Source organism: Neovison vison, chromosome 13, assembly GCF_020171115.1.
Source record: "Neovison vison isolate M4711 chromosome 13, ASM_NN_V1, whole genome shotgun sequence".
Taxonomy (NCBI): domain Eukaryota; kingdom Metazoa; phylum Chordata; class Mammalia; order Carnivora; family Mustelidae; genus Neogale; species Neogale vison.
In genome coordinates, this window is record NC_058103.1 from 59,233,639 (window position 1) to 59,247,959 (window position 14,321).

At 35.1% G+C, this 14,321-nt stretch overlaps 1 long non-coding RNA gene across 1 annotated transcript; it reads left to right on the top strand.

Moving 5' to 3' along the window:
• Positions 1-1,890: 1,890 nt before the first annotated feature.
• Positions 1,891-9,884, top strand: LOC122893750. Its single transcript, XR_006381676.1, has 3 exons — positions 1,891-2,061; positions 2,162-2,216; positions 9,711-9,884. It is a non-coding gene; the product is annotated as an uncharacterized LOC122893750 (long non-coding RNA).
• The last annotated feature ends 4,437 nt before the right edge of the window (positions 9,885-14,321 follow it).

Consider the following 14,321-nt stretch of genomic DNA (forward strand, 5'->3'; position numbering starts at 1 on the left):
ATAGTAAACATCATTCTTGATACCTTCCATGCAGATAAATAGAAAGAAGAAAGAAAAATAGAACTTTAATAAAGATGAAGTCATTATTGATAATTTTCAAATAATGATATTTAGTTAATTTTGTTTGAATTTAAAGGTAGAGAAACAAATGAGTAAAATTCAAATAAGTATTTCTTTAGCATAGGTATTTTATTTCTTTTTATTTTAAAGATTTTATTTATTTATTCGACAAAGAGAGAGTGAGTGAGAGAGGCAAAGAGCAAGCAAAAGCAGGGGGAACAGCAGGCAAAGGAGAAGCAGGCTCCCCACTGAGCAAGGAGCCCAATGCAAGGCTCAATCCAAGGACCCTGGGATCATGACCTGAGCTGAAGGCAGCTGCTTAACTTACTGGGCCACCCAGGTGCTCTGGTATTTTATTTCTTAAATTATCTCTTTCTTAAGACTGGATAAAAAGAATTTCAAAACATTAGGAAGTTGGAGTCATTTAAAAAAAAAACTTTATGCTTTAATTTCCTGCTTTGAAAGATGAAGCAATTAATACTCTAATAGTTTTTACTACTCCCTCCCCTCCCTTCTGAGTTTTGTAATTTATACTGCTGTTTTTGAATTGAACAGATATAATGATTACAATCCCCACAGTTGTCTACTATTTGTTTTATATTTAAGTTGATTTAGTCTCACTAGCTGTCTCTCTGTTACAGCTTCCTTTTTCTGAAGGTCTTTATATCCATTCATTTCCTAACTGGCTAGATTTAACTGGCAAACTTTTAAAGACATGCTCCTGGCTACTGCATTATTTGTGTTATATTTTTATATTTACTTATAAAATTTTATTTTATAATACATATTTTTGTGTTACACTTTCTTATTGAACTTGTACACACTGCTTCCTTAAATTCTGGCATTTCATGTTCCAGCAGCAACCTGACATCTTATTCCTGTGAAGATGATCCAATACTCCCTTCCTTTTGATCTGATGGAGAACAGATTTTTCTGCTAAAGTTCAAAAATTTCATTAAATTTGTTTTAGAGTTGAATGTTTTGTCTTAAAGTTTCTTGGAGCACAGTGTGCTCTTTTTGATCGCATGCTCAATTGTTTCTCCTTTTCTAGGAAATTTTCTTATATTATACCTTTGGATGCATCTTCTGCTTCCATTGCTAAGTTCAATTCCAACACACTATCCTTATATTCTATCATTTTTCTATTCCATTTCTATTAGTTTTTGCCCAATAACCTTATCTTTTTTTTTTTTTTTTTCCTCTTGGAATTCACTGTGATGGGGTGCCTGAGTGGCTTGGTTGGGTGAACATTTGACTCTTGATTTTGGCTCAGGTCATGATCTCAGTGATGTAAGTAAGATTGAGCCCTGTATCAACCCATGCACTGGGCCTGGAGCTTACTTAAGATTTTCTTTCTTTCTCTCTGTCTCTCTCTCCTTCTGTCCCTTCCCCAACCCTCTCTCTCTCCAAAATACAAAAAAGTCACTGTGATTATCTTATGCCTTTTTCTATGTTAACTAATAAGATTTTCAGCACTGTCTATCCTGTTCCTTTTTTCAAATTTATTTCTTTTCATTCTGTTTTATCAACTAGTCTTGGGGTTCTTTTCTTTTTTATTGATATTTTTGTTTTATAGTGTGAAACAATTAATTGTACTATTTTTCTTTTATTCTTTGAACTATGCTTTTCTCATGTCTTGGTTTCTTTCTTTTGCTTTCACATGCATGTTCCTTGCTGTAATAAGTTTGCATAGTATCCATGCCATTTTTTTTTTTTTTTAAACTTTCTCAAGCTTGGTGCTCTGCCTAGATAGTCTATTTACTCTGATAAGGTACAAGTGATTTGATCCTTTTCCCAGAATATCTTGAAAGCAATGATTTCTTTTTTCCCTTCCAAGTATAGTGAAAGGGATGAAATTTCATCATACCCCCCTTTCTATCATCTGAGGGAATGACAAGGAAGCGAGAGAACTCAGCAATCTTAGAATACTCAGGCTCTGCTCTTTCTCCTAAAGGAGTGTTATATCCATGTAACAGAGTTCATCTCTTTTTCTGGCAGGAGGTATCTCATACTAGAGGTTTTGGGTCACTTTTAAACTTAGTGAATTGCTCTGGAGCCTTTACTTCCAAAAGAACATTAACACCATTTCTAACTTTCCTAGGTTCACTTGTTTCTTCTCAGGAGTGGTTTCATTATATCTCAGAAAAAGAAACTAGGTAAGTATAAGCATTCTGCTCTCTTCTTTCTAAATTTGTGGGTACAGCAAAGACATGCTGCAGTCAACAACAAACTTCTTGCAGGAAGGTGCTATTGTATTTTCTTTTATCTGGGCTCCACAGATTTTATTCTCTGTCTTCCTTTGTCCCCTCCTTTGCCATTCCCTTTTGTGTACAGGGACTTTTATGTAGTTTTAAAAACAGAGCTCAAATGCAATAATTTCTTTGAAATTTAAATGCTTCTTTTTCTACATTCCCATAGAATTAATATATGGATTTTATCACATTGTGGTGGCAATTTGTTTGAATAGTCTTTTCCATACTAAATTCTGATCTTTCCCTCCCTACTGAAAATGTACTTAATAATTGCTTGTGAAGTAGGTGAACACATATCTAGCAGAATAAAATATTTTCCTAAAGTCTTAAGTGTTGAAATATGTATTTTAAAAATCAACTGCAATAGCAATACCTTAGTTCATTGGACATGATTCCCAGCCTCCACCTTCATGTCACAACCATGTTGAATAAGTATTGTATACATCTGGGTGTGGTAGATCAGAATCTCTAAGAATAAAGAGGTGCATAGACAGATAACATATTTTCCATTATCCTTGCCTTGTCTTTAGGATGATTATCACTTTCTCAGGAGGCATTCACAGGGCATCTGAAATAATACCACCTTGCACCAGGAACTTCCTGGAAAATATGTGTGATTCATTTGGTCTGGCTACAGTGCTTGCTCACTAGTGACTGTGGGAAAACAATTCTAGGGAATGGAAGAGCTCTGTGTTTCCTTTATACTACCAACCATATAATGTGTGAAAACTTGTACTTCTATCTCTTCTCCTGTGAATAATATAATTAAGTATTTGTTTCCATTTTTAGAATTCTAGTATAATTAGCATACAGTGTTATATTAGTTTCAGGAGTACACTGTATTAATTCAATAGTTCTGTACATTATTCAGTGATCATGATAATAGGTGAACTCTTAATCCCCTTCACCTATTTCACCCATCCTCCTACCCACCTCCTCTCTGATAACCATCACTTTTTTTTCTATAGTTAAGAGACTGTCTTTCTGTTTGTCTCTCTTTTTATTTATTCATTTGGTTTTTTTCTAAAATTCACAAATAAGTGAAATCATATGGTATTTGTCTTTCTCTGACTGACTTATTTCACTTAGTGTAATATTGTCTAGCTCAATCCATGTTGTTGCAAATGGCATGATTTCATTCTTTATGGCTGACTAGTATTCTATTATATGTATATCACATCTTCTTTATCCATTCATCTATTGATGGACACTTGTACTGGTTCCACAATTTGTTGTAAATAGGGGTGCATAACTTTTTCAGTTAATGTTGTCATATTCTTTGGGTAAATACTCAGTACTGGGATTACTCATATGGTAACTCTCTTTTTAGTTTTTTGAGGAACTTCCACAGTATTTCCACAAATTGGCTGCACCAGTTTGCCTTCCCAGCTCTAGTGCATGAAGGTTCCTTTTCTTCACATCCTCACCAACTCTTGTTGTTTCTTCAATTTTCTGTTTTAGGAATTCTGACAGGTATGAGATGATATCTCATTGTGGTTTTGATTTTCATTTCCCTGATGATGATTAATGTTGAGCATCTTTTCATGTGTCTGTTGACCACCTGCATGTTTTCTTTGAAGAAGTATCTGTTTGTGTCTTTTGCTTATGTTTTAGTTGGATTATTTGTGTTGAGTTATATAAATTATTTATTTATTTTGGACATTAACCCTTTATCAGATATATCATTGGCAACCTACCATTCAGTATATATCATTGGCAACCTACCATTCAGTAGGTTGTCTTTTAGTGTGCTAAAAGCTCTGCAGAATCTTTTTATTTTGATGAGGTCCCAATAGTTTATTTTTGTTTTCATCTCTCTTGCCTTAGGAGACATATCTAGAAAAATGTTGCTATGGCTGATGTCAGAGACATTTCTGCCTATTTTTCTTTTCTAGGATTTCCTTTTCTAGGATTTTGATGGTTTCAAGTCTTTTTTTGGTCTTTCATCCATTTTGAGTTTATTTTTGTATATGTTGTAAGAAAGTGGTTCAGGTTTATTGTTTTGCATGTGGTTGTCTAATTTTTCCAACACCATTTGTTGAAGAGACTATCTTTCTCATACCATATTCTTACCAACTTTGTCATAGATTAACTGCTCATATCGTTGTGGGTTTGTTTCTGGGTTTTCTGTTCTGTTCTATTGTTCTATGTATCTCTTTTTGTACCAGTATCATGCTATTTTGATTACTACAGTTTTGTAGTATATCTTGAGGTCTGGGATTATGATAAATCCAGTTTTATTCTTTTTTTTTTTTTGCGATTGCTTTGGCTATTTGGTAGTTCCATATAAATTTTAGGATTTTTTGTTTTATTTCTATGAAAAATGCTTTTGGTAGCTTGAAAGGAATTGCATTCAATCTGTAGATTGCTTGGGGTGTTTGGATATCTTAACAATATTTCTTCTACTAGTACATGTACATAGACTATCTTTGCATTTGTGTTTCGTCAAAATTTGTTTCAATATTTTATAGTTTGCAGAGTACAGGTATCACACCTCCTTGATGTTCTTTCCATTTTTTTTTTTAATCAAGTTACTCATTGGGTTCTTTCTGAAACAACTACAACCAAAAAAGAAGATAGGTGAAATAGTTACTAAAATTATTTCCTACAGTGCCTTTTGGCTATCAGAGAAGGATGTAAATTAAAAATATATGATTAAATAGAGATCCTCCATATATGGAAGGAAGTAATGGTTAACTTACAATAAAAGGTATTTTTTAAAAAAAGATATTATTTATTTACTTGAGAGAGAGACAGTGAGAGAGAGCATGAGAGGGGAGAAGGTCAGAGGGAGAAGCCAGCTCTTCATGGAGCTGGGAGCCTGACGTGGGACTCGATCCCAGGACTGTGGGATCATGACTTAAGCCAAAGGCTGTTGCTCAACCAACCAAGCCACCCAGACACCCTAGGATAAAGGGTATTTTTAAAATAAAACAGAGATTTCCATTATCCTACAGTATGCAAGACCACAATGTTAGACCACAAAATACACTAACCATTTAAGTTTGATCATAAATGGGAAATCAACATTAAGTTTCTTTCTTTCATTTGGAAAGTTCTTGTACTCCAATGGCTCATTTAATGATTGTCTATAAAATGGTAAAAGTGAATTTCACTTAAAATATCTAACCTAAAAAGAACAAAACAAAACAACAACAATAAAAATCTGACTTAGATCAATCAGTAGGTACTACTGTGACATGCAATTAGTTATAAACTAAACTTTTTCTAGAAGGTATGCAGAGTACAACAATAGAAATCTGATTTATTTGAAATACTTACATAAAAAGTCTAGATCAAGAATAGACAGAATAAAATTGTGTTTCCCACAGTTTTATACTCAGAACTGTATTTGTTATCTTTATATGATTAATGTAGTAAAAATTAGTTTAAGAGTTCGAATTATAAATTTTGATTGCTGTGTAGATTAGACTTATAATTACCAAACTTGATTCAAATCCTCATCTCTTTCAGGCTCTGGAGATAGCCTAAGATCAAAGTACATAAATATTTTGATTAACCCAGTTTCCCTAATGATATCTGGAGCATTTTTCCCCCACTAGTAAATAAACTGTTAAAACTCATCTTTTCTAATATTCTAATATCTAATACATCTTTTTTTTAAAAAATTATTTATTTATTTGACAGAGAGAGAGATCTCAGGTAAGCAAAGAGGCAGGCAGAGAGAGAGCAGGAGGGGGGTGCTAAGCAAGCTCCCTACAGAGCAGAGAACCAGATGTGGGGCTTGACCCCAGGACCCTGAGATCATCACCTGAGCCAAAAGCAGAGGTCTGACCCACTGAGCCACCCAGGTGCCCCTAATATTGTAATATATCTTAATTGATCTAACATTATAACTCAGGAACACTTGTTTTTAGGCATCATTTTGGGCTGTCTTTAGGATAAAACAAAGTAAGACTGATGTATAAGTTTACTTCTTTGTTGTAATTTACTTCTTTGTCATAAATGTGCTGCTTGATATTCAACCCACTGTTTACATTTCAATCTTGAGGAGCCAATAAGATTCATCAATAGCTCTCATTTCTTTAGAACGTCCTCACACTAATGTTAGAATGCTATTTACAGCAGCAGTTTCTGCTGACTAATAACTTTGCTGTCAGCAGCAGATGTCATGAAGATAAACTTACAAGTCTTTAAGTAGGCTACATTGGTTGTGTAGTAAAATGCCATTTGGTGTTGTGCAAGGGAATTTCCATTTGGAGAACTGATTTCTAAACTTTTTTATTAATTCACCTTACTCATTTAAGACTTTCTGTCTTTTATTAGAAGACTTCCATGCTTTTTTATGTTGTGTTTAATGTACTAAATAGTTTTTGGCTTGTAGTTTAACCATTTTTGGAATAAAAAAAAGAAAAATATCTTGCCGTAGAAACAATATGGAACTAAAAAAACCTGCTAGGCCTTAAAAACACATAGTTTCCTCAGTCTCTGACACTGTGCTTCCATATGGACATCATATTACTCACCCTGAATGTGTTATTTGCTGCTCAAATCTGATTTATATATCTATGGAAGTTCCCACTGCAGCCATGAATAATGAAAGTTGTGAAAATTTAGCCAATAGCATCAAGCTGTTTGGTTATACAAGCAAGGGTAAAAGAGACTTTGAAACAAATAAGCTTTTTTATTATCACATTAAATATGTATGTTGTAACATAAAATATCTCAAGGTTTTACAATGTACATACACAAGGCCCCGAAGATGTCTCTTTATATAGTACAAAACCTCATAAACTGTTAATCTGACCAAGGAATATCCATCTTCCCTTTGTGGTCTAGGGGAAGAACTGAGTGTAAGGTCGTGTATAATGCAAATGGTTCTTTCCTCAAGGCATTGTTCTCTGAAATAGTTCACCTTAATGGCTGCCTTCATTTATGTAGTCACTGTGTTTTCTTTGATGGATCACGATGACACTGAGCTGCTCTGGGAAGGATGAGGACATTGTGGCAGAGCAGTGTAACAAATGTAAAAACTTCTCCATCGCAGAATTGGTGCTGGATTCTGGCTGTGTCTACATGCTCAGACCAATCTGTATATTTTGACTGACTTGCTCAGTGAAATTGGAAATTCACTCTCATCCCAATACATGAAGACAAAAAAGGCCTCTTTTGAGGAAGTCCCGAAACAGTACTTTCTTTGTGTGTTTAGGCAGAGCCATAGGCTACCAAGCATATCAAACACTTTTCTTACTTCTTTATAGCAATCTATGAAAGAATGTTTTGTAGGCATCTTATTTTAAAGATCAGGTGAAATTCCATTTAACAGCTTTCCAGTACTACTTTAATTGGGTTTAAATTAGAATTTAATTATAGGTAATAGGGAAAAAGAGTCAAAATTAATTTACATCACAATGTTAGCTGCCACTACTCACTGCAAAATTAAAATAACCTTAAACAGGACAATGTCTATTTGTCTATTTGTCTACAGATTTAGCTAAACTGTAAGAAGAAGGTGAAAAAAATAAAGGCCTCTCCTCTCTCTCTCTCTGCCTGCCTCTCTGCCTACTTGTGATTTCTGTCTGTCAAATAAATAAATAAAATCTTTAAAGAAAAAAAAAAAGGGTGCCTGGGTGGCTCAGTGTGTTAAAGCCTCTGCCTTTGGCTCAGGTCATGATCCCAGGGTCCTGGGATCGAGCCCCGCATTGGGCTCTCTGCTCAGCAGGGAGCCTGCTTCCTCCTCTCTCTCTCTCTGCCTGCTTATGATCTCTGTCTGTCAAATAAATAAATAAAATCTTAAAAAAACATAATAAAGGCCACCATTTTTTTCCTGAAAGCTGGGCTGATATTTTTCCCTAATCCTGTGATAAGTGTAATTCTCTGATTATTCATAGATGGGGATAAAGCAAGATGATAAAGCTTGAAAAGGAATAAGATAATGAGTATATCTATAAGAACACATACAAAAGTGCTTATTGTTTCTTCTTCTAAATAATGTCTGATGACCAACTTGACTGAGTAATTACCCCTTTCCCTGGCCCCAGTCCAGCAACTTTGTTGGCTAGATTTGTATAATTGTTTTGTTACACAAACATTACCTATAAGAAAGTTAATGTTGGAAGAAAAAAAGATGTAACTCCAGTGTGTTTTAACATTTTTACATATACATATATGCCTTTATAAACAGCATATAGAATTGTTTTGCCTGTGTTTTGAATGTTCAAAAAGGGCCTACATACTTACTGTTTTCATCAATATTATATATTTTTAAAAAAAATATTTACTTATTTATAGTTAGATAGAGAGAGTGCATGCATGAGTGGGGGGAAGGGGCAGAGGGAGAGAATCTTAAGCAGACTCCCTGCAGAGCATGGAGCCTGACACCTGGGCTCTCTCTCATGACCCTGAGATTGTGACCTGAGTCGAAATCAGAGGCTGGTTGCTTGACGGACTGAGCCACTCAGGTACCCCTCAATATTATGTACTTAAGATTTATCCTTATTGATATATGTTACTTTTACTCTTTCCTAAAGAAAAGATTAAAAAAAAGAAGAAGAATCAGTGCTTCTTTTCTAGAAACTGATGTCCCAAAATCCCTATCTCATTTCTAATAGTTACTTTTTTATCGCCAATGTAATCAGGTAGCAAGGTCAGTTAATTCATTAGGGTAAATAGTCAAATTGGTTGGAAGGGATAGATAAAAAGCTGCAGCAGGCCTTGACATTCTGTACTCAGGGCAAGTGAGCCCTCTTACCTGTTCCCACTTCTCCACATCTTGAGTTTGCTTGCTCTAACCTCCTGTTTGGGCTCCATAATTCACTTTCTGTTACTGTTGGATAGTTGGTTTTAGACTAGCTTCAGCTTTATTAGCCTGGCAAGAGCTGTCTCCTTATTCTGTGCCCTAATTTGGGACTCAGCAGGCTCAGGGTCTCCTGGGCATCCTCTGACCTTCTGATTCCCACTCTTTTCTGCTTAAGAATTTTTACCCCAACATATAAGTACCAGTCACTTAGAGTCATATAATAATTGTTGGCAAGGCAGTTTGGATATGGGTAGCCTAAAGTTTCTGTCTTTCTCATCAATTCCTCAACATAAGCCAACTTTCAGTGAAGATTTTTGCTTGTGAAAATCAAATCAAGAGAAGGAAAGAAGCAGATGACCTAAATGAGATGTGTGTAAAACCCCTAACACAGTGTGTAGCACATAGAAAACTTAAGAAATGACAGTTATTATGAAGATCTAAGTCAAGCTGAATGGTAGAGTTTATTTTCAAATTTTGTTTCTTTCTTTCTTTCTTTTTTTTTTTTTATTCCCAGGTTGGGTGGATTTAGGCTAATAAAGAAAGACCAGGAATCTGTTTATTTATTTATTTAGTTAATGCTAATAAAGAACAGGGCACTGGTTTCTGACTCACTACTCTCTCTCACCCTTTCATTGGAGGCAAACAGGAGAGAGCTTAGCACCACTAAGTTCAAGAGGACAGAGTGGGCAAGAGGCAGAAGCAGAAGATGGGAAGGAAATGGACTTCTCCACAAAAACTTAGTGGGTCCCATGAGAAGAAGAGTCACTGATAGCCACTGTTGTTTTGAGAAGAAAAAAGGTTCCTGGGGAAAAATTATGTAAGGAAAATTTGTTCTTGATTTTCTTTTCAGAAATGTGTGAAAAATAGAAACACAGTAAATACAATAAGTTTAACTCCTATTCTATGATTTATTCTTTAAAGAACAAATATCTGCGCCAAGGTATTAAAAAATGAATTCATTTTCATAAGTATCACAAAATTTTGTTATAATTACATACTTTCCAAGTGACCTTTAAGTTATGATAATGTTTGAAGTTGGCTTTCCCAATGGATGAGTTGCAATTATAAGGCGATAGTTATAATGGCTCAGGTCACAGATGGAATAATTGAGTATCATTAACAATGACACTTGATTATGTTTCTTCATTTTTTCCAATGATATGTCAGGTTCCTCATGAAGTCAGAGACCATAGGGATTCATTATTGCTGGGTTGGTGGTGTTGCAATTTTATAACCATCTAATAAATTAGCATTTAATACTGAGAGATTTCACCATGAACTCAGAAGGTTGCTTTTGTTTTAAAGAAGACTTTTGCAAGGAGAGGCAAACAAAACAAAACAAAAAGGAAACATTTAGAAAATCCAGGAGATAGATACTCTATCCAAGCAAATGGATCTTGGATCTTTGCAGTCATTTGGTTTGTCAGAATATCATTCTGTGGCAAAAGAAGGGGTGGGTAAGGGAGAGATTACATGTCAAAAATTACTGAGTCAAAATTCTTATGACTTCACCAATTTTGTAATTCTCTGTTTTGATTTTTTTTTAATTTCTTTTAACATATTTCTCTCTCCACTGTGGTTATCCTTGTTCTTTTCTAGCTCATTTCCTACACAAAAAGAAGTCACAAATATAAAGTTCTATGTAGTCAGAATTCTCTCAGAAATGCAGATTTGCATGAGGGTCAAAGAAAAAACACTTTTATCACATTTTTCTTATTTGATTCAATGATAATTTTCTTAGGTCAGGCATGGTTTAGGTTAGGACCTTCATAGTCTGGTGTGTTTTTTTTTTTTCTTTTCTGAAAGAATATTTACTAAGTTAACATGTTGACATAATATTGTTGGAATTCCAGATTTTGGCTTGCCTATCAACCAGAGTCTATTTTGGGAGGGAGGGGGTTTGAGGGTGTCATTTCTATTTAAAATGAAAGGAGCACATGACTCAGGTTCAAATAGCAAGAGTTTGTATGTACGTGTGTGAGTACGGGCCTGCCTCAGAGATATCGTGGGTTCACTTTCAGATGACTGCAATAAAGCGAATATTGCAATAGAGTGAGTCAAGTGAATTTTTTAATTTCCTAGTGCATATAAAGTTATGTTTATACTGTACTGTAATCTGTAGTGTATCATAGCATTATGTAAAAAAACAATCCACATACCTTAATTAACATATTTTATTGATAAAAAGGGCTAAATGTCATCTGAGCTTTCAGTTAGTGGTAAACGTTTTGCTGGTGGGGGATGTTGCTTCAATGTTAATGGTTGTGACTGATCAGGGTGGTTGTTGCTGAAGGTTGGGTGGCTGTGGCAATTTCTTAAAATAAGGGAACAATGAAGTTTGCTGCATTGCTTTACTCTTCCTTTCACAAATGATTTCTTCGTAGCATGTGATGCTGTTGGATAGCATTATACCCAGAGTAAAACTTCTTTCAAAGGTGGGGTTGGGGCACCTGAGTGGCTCAGTTGATTAGGCAGCCAACTTTTGATTTTTGGCTCAGGTCAAGATCTCAGGGTGGTGAGATGGAGCCCCATATCAGGTTCTATGTTCATCGGGGAGTTGGAGCCTGTCTGAGGTTCTCCTCTCCTTCTGCCTCTCCCCTTGCTTGTGTGCATGCACACTCTCTCTAAAATAAACAAGTAAACCTTTAAAAAAGAAAAAAAAAACCCTGGGGTTCATCCTCTCCAACCCTGCCACTGCTTTATCAGCTATGTTTTTGTATATATTCTAAATCCTTTGTTGTCATTTCCACAATATTCACAGCATCATCACCAGGAGTAGACTCTATCACAAGACATTTAGTGGCCTTTGTAGGGTTATTAATTGGCCTAATTTCAATATGGTTGCCTTTTCAAGGGATACAGAGGCCTGAGGAGAGGGAGAGAGATGGGAAAATGGTTGGTTGGTGGAGCAGTTAAAACACACACAACATTTATTGATTCAAGTTTGACATCTTATATGGGCGAGGTTCATGGTGCCCCCAAACAGTTACAATAGTGATATTGAAGGTCACTGATCGCAAATCACCATAACAAACATAATAATGGAAAAATTTGAAATATTATGAGACTTAACAGTTGTTACACAGAGACATGAAGTGGGCAAATGTTGTGGGAAAAATAGCACCGATAGACTTGCTCCATACATGGTTATTACATACCAATTTGTAAAAAATTTCACAATAAAGAAAAGTACAATAAAACAAGGGTAGGCCTGTATTACCGTTTTCAGCATTGCACACACCAACATCTTGCTGTCCTGAAGACTCTGGAATTTCTCTTTGATGAACCGTGAAATTTCTGCCTTTATGGAGGCAATTACAGAATGCTTTGCATTATTGTTAAATGTAATACTTTAATATAGAGCAATGTATCTCTCAGTCTTTTACTCCACACTTGTAATTCATTTTCCTTCTCCCAAAAAGGAAAGAAATCAGTGTCATCGAATATGTGAATGAATATATAATGTGACATTTTACATTTTATTTATTGGCATTTAGTCCTCTGAAAAGCCTGCTTAATTTGCTATTAAATGAAAATGGGCTGTTTCCAGAACAGCTACATTGTATTGCACTGATATGGCTTCATACTTGTCTTATCAACAGCAAGTTATTAGGGGGATTTATTCACATATGGAAATGTCAGCTATGGTGTTCTGATGTTTTAATGAATGTTTACTACTCTAATCATTATTCAATGGTTGCTTCTGGTTTAGGATTACATCTTTAATAGCACCAAAATAATGTAGACAATCTCTTAACAAATTTGATAGTAATTCCTTATGGTTCTTTTGGAATTGTGGGCTCTGATTTATTTGCATGCTTGTCTAATGGTCCACATTTTTAATTTTTTTAAAGAGATTTTATTTATTTATTTGCTAGAGAGAGAGCATGCATGCATGTGGAGAGGGAAGGAGCAGAAGGAGAGGGAGAAGCAGACTCCCTGCTGAGTTGGGAGCCCATATGGAGTTCCATCCCAGGACCTCAGGATCGTGACCTGAGCTAAAGGCAGATGACTCTTAACCCACTAAACCACCCAGGTGCCCCTCACATTTTATTTATTTATGGCAGTTAGATTCCTGCTACTCTTAGTTTGACCACCATATTCAAACCAGTTAGTTATATTGATTTTAAAATGAATTTTAAAAGAGAGTTTAAAGTTAGCTACATATATGAAGCCACATTTTTTTTCCAATTTATTTATTTTCAGAAAAACATTATTCATTATTTTTTCACCACACCCAGTGCTCCATGCAAGCTGTGCCCTCTATAATACCCACCACCTGGTACCCCAACCTCCCACCCCCCCGCCACTTCAAACCCCTCAGATTGTTTTTCAGAGTCCATAGTCTCTCATGGATATGAAGCCACATTTTAAAGCACGTTGTTGTCTTACCTTGAGTGACTAACACCATATAAAGGTGACTCTGAAGTAAAATCATGAGGTAATATAAGTGGCAAAGTTGGCTACTTGTAAATGGCTCAAAAGCATTCTTATTTATGCCAGTGGGCATTTTTAAGGCAGCTGAAGACTGGAACTGCATTTCCAGAATGTGTGCATGTTCATTGTGGGAATACTGCTCGCATAGTAATTTTAAATATCTCTATTGTCCAACAGATGGTTGTGCCAAGATAGAGAAAGCATTAAAATATTTTCACAATGTTTGTTATCTTATTCACTTTAAACTGCCATTCTTAACAATTTAGGGAGACAAAGAAAAAGGTAGACAAGTAGGAGTGACAGAATTCAAATACTAGTTATTAATATGGTGTTACAAGCATATAGTTTTCTGGAAATACACATTTGTAGTACAAATTTCCCTCATAGATCTATTTGAAACAATTTTTTAAAAAACATTTTGTCAAAATTGCTGTTATCTCCCTATCATCTATCTATCACTTATCTATTTATCTATCTGAACTGTTCAGATACAAGTTGCAGACGTCATGACACTTCCCCCCTAAATACTTCAGCATCTTCTTAGATACCACAACGCCATTGTCACACCTAGGAGGACCAACAGTAATTTGATAACATCATTTAATATACATTTTTTTCAAATTTCTGCAGTTGTTTCCATAATGTCTTTTAAAACTGAAATGAATATTTTGATATAACATTTTGTCAAGTGAATCAATTTCTCATATCCATATGTCATAATTATATTTTTTTCAAAGTAGTCATTGGCCATTGAATAGGCTTGGGTTTTCATGGCCCCAAGCCACCAACTGAACCCACTAGAGTAATTTGCT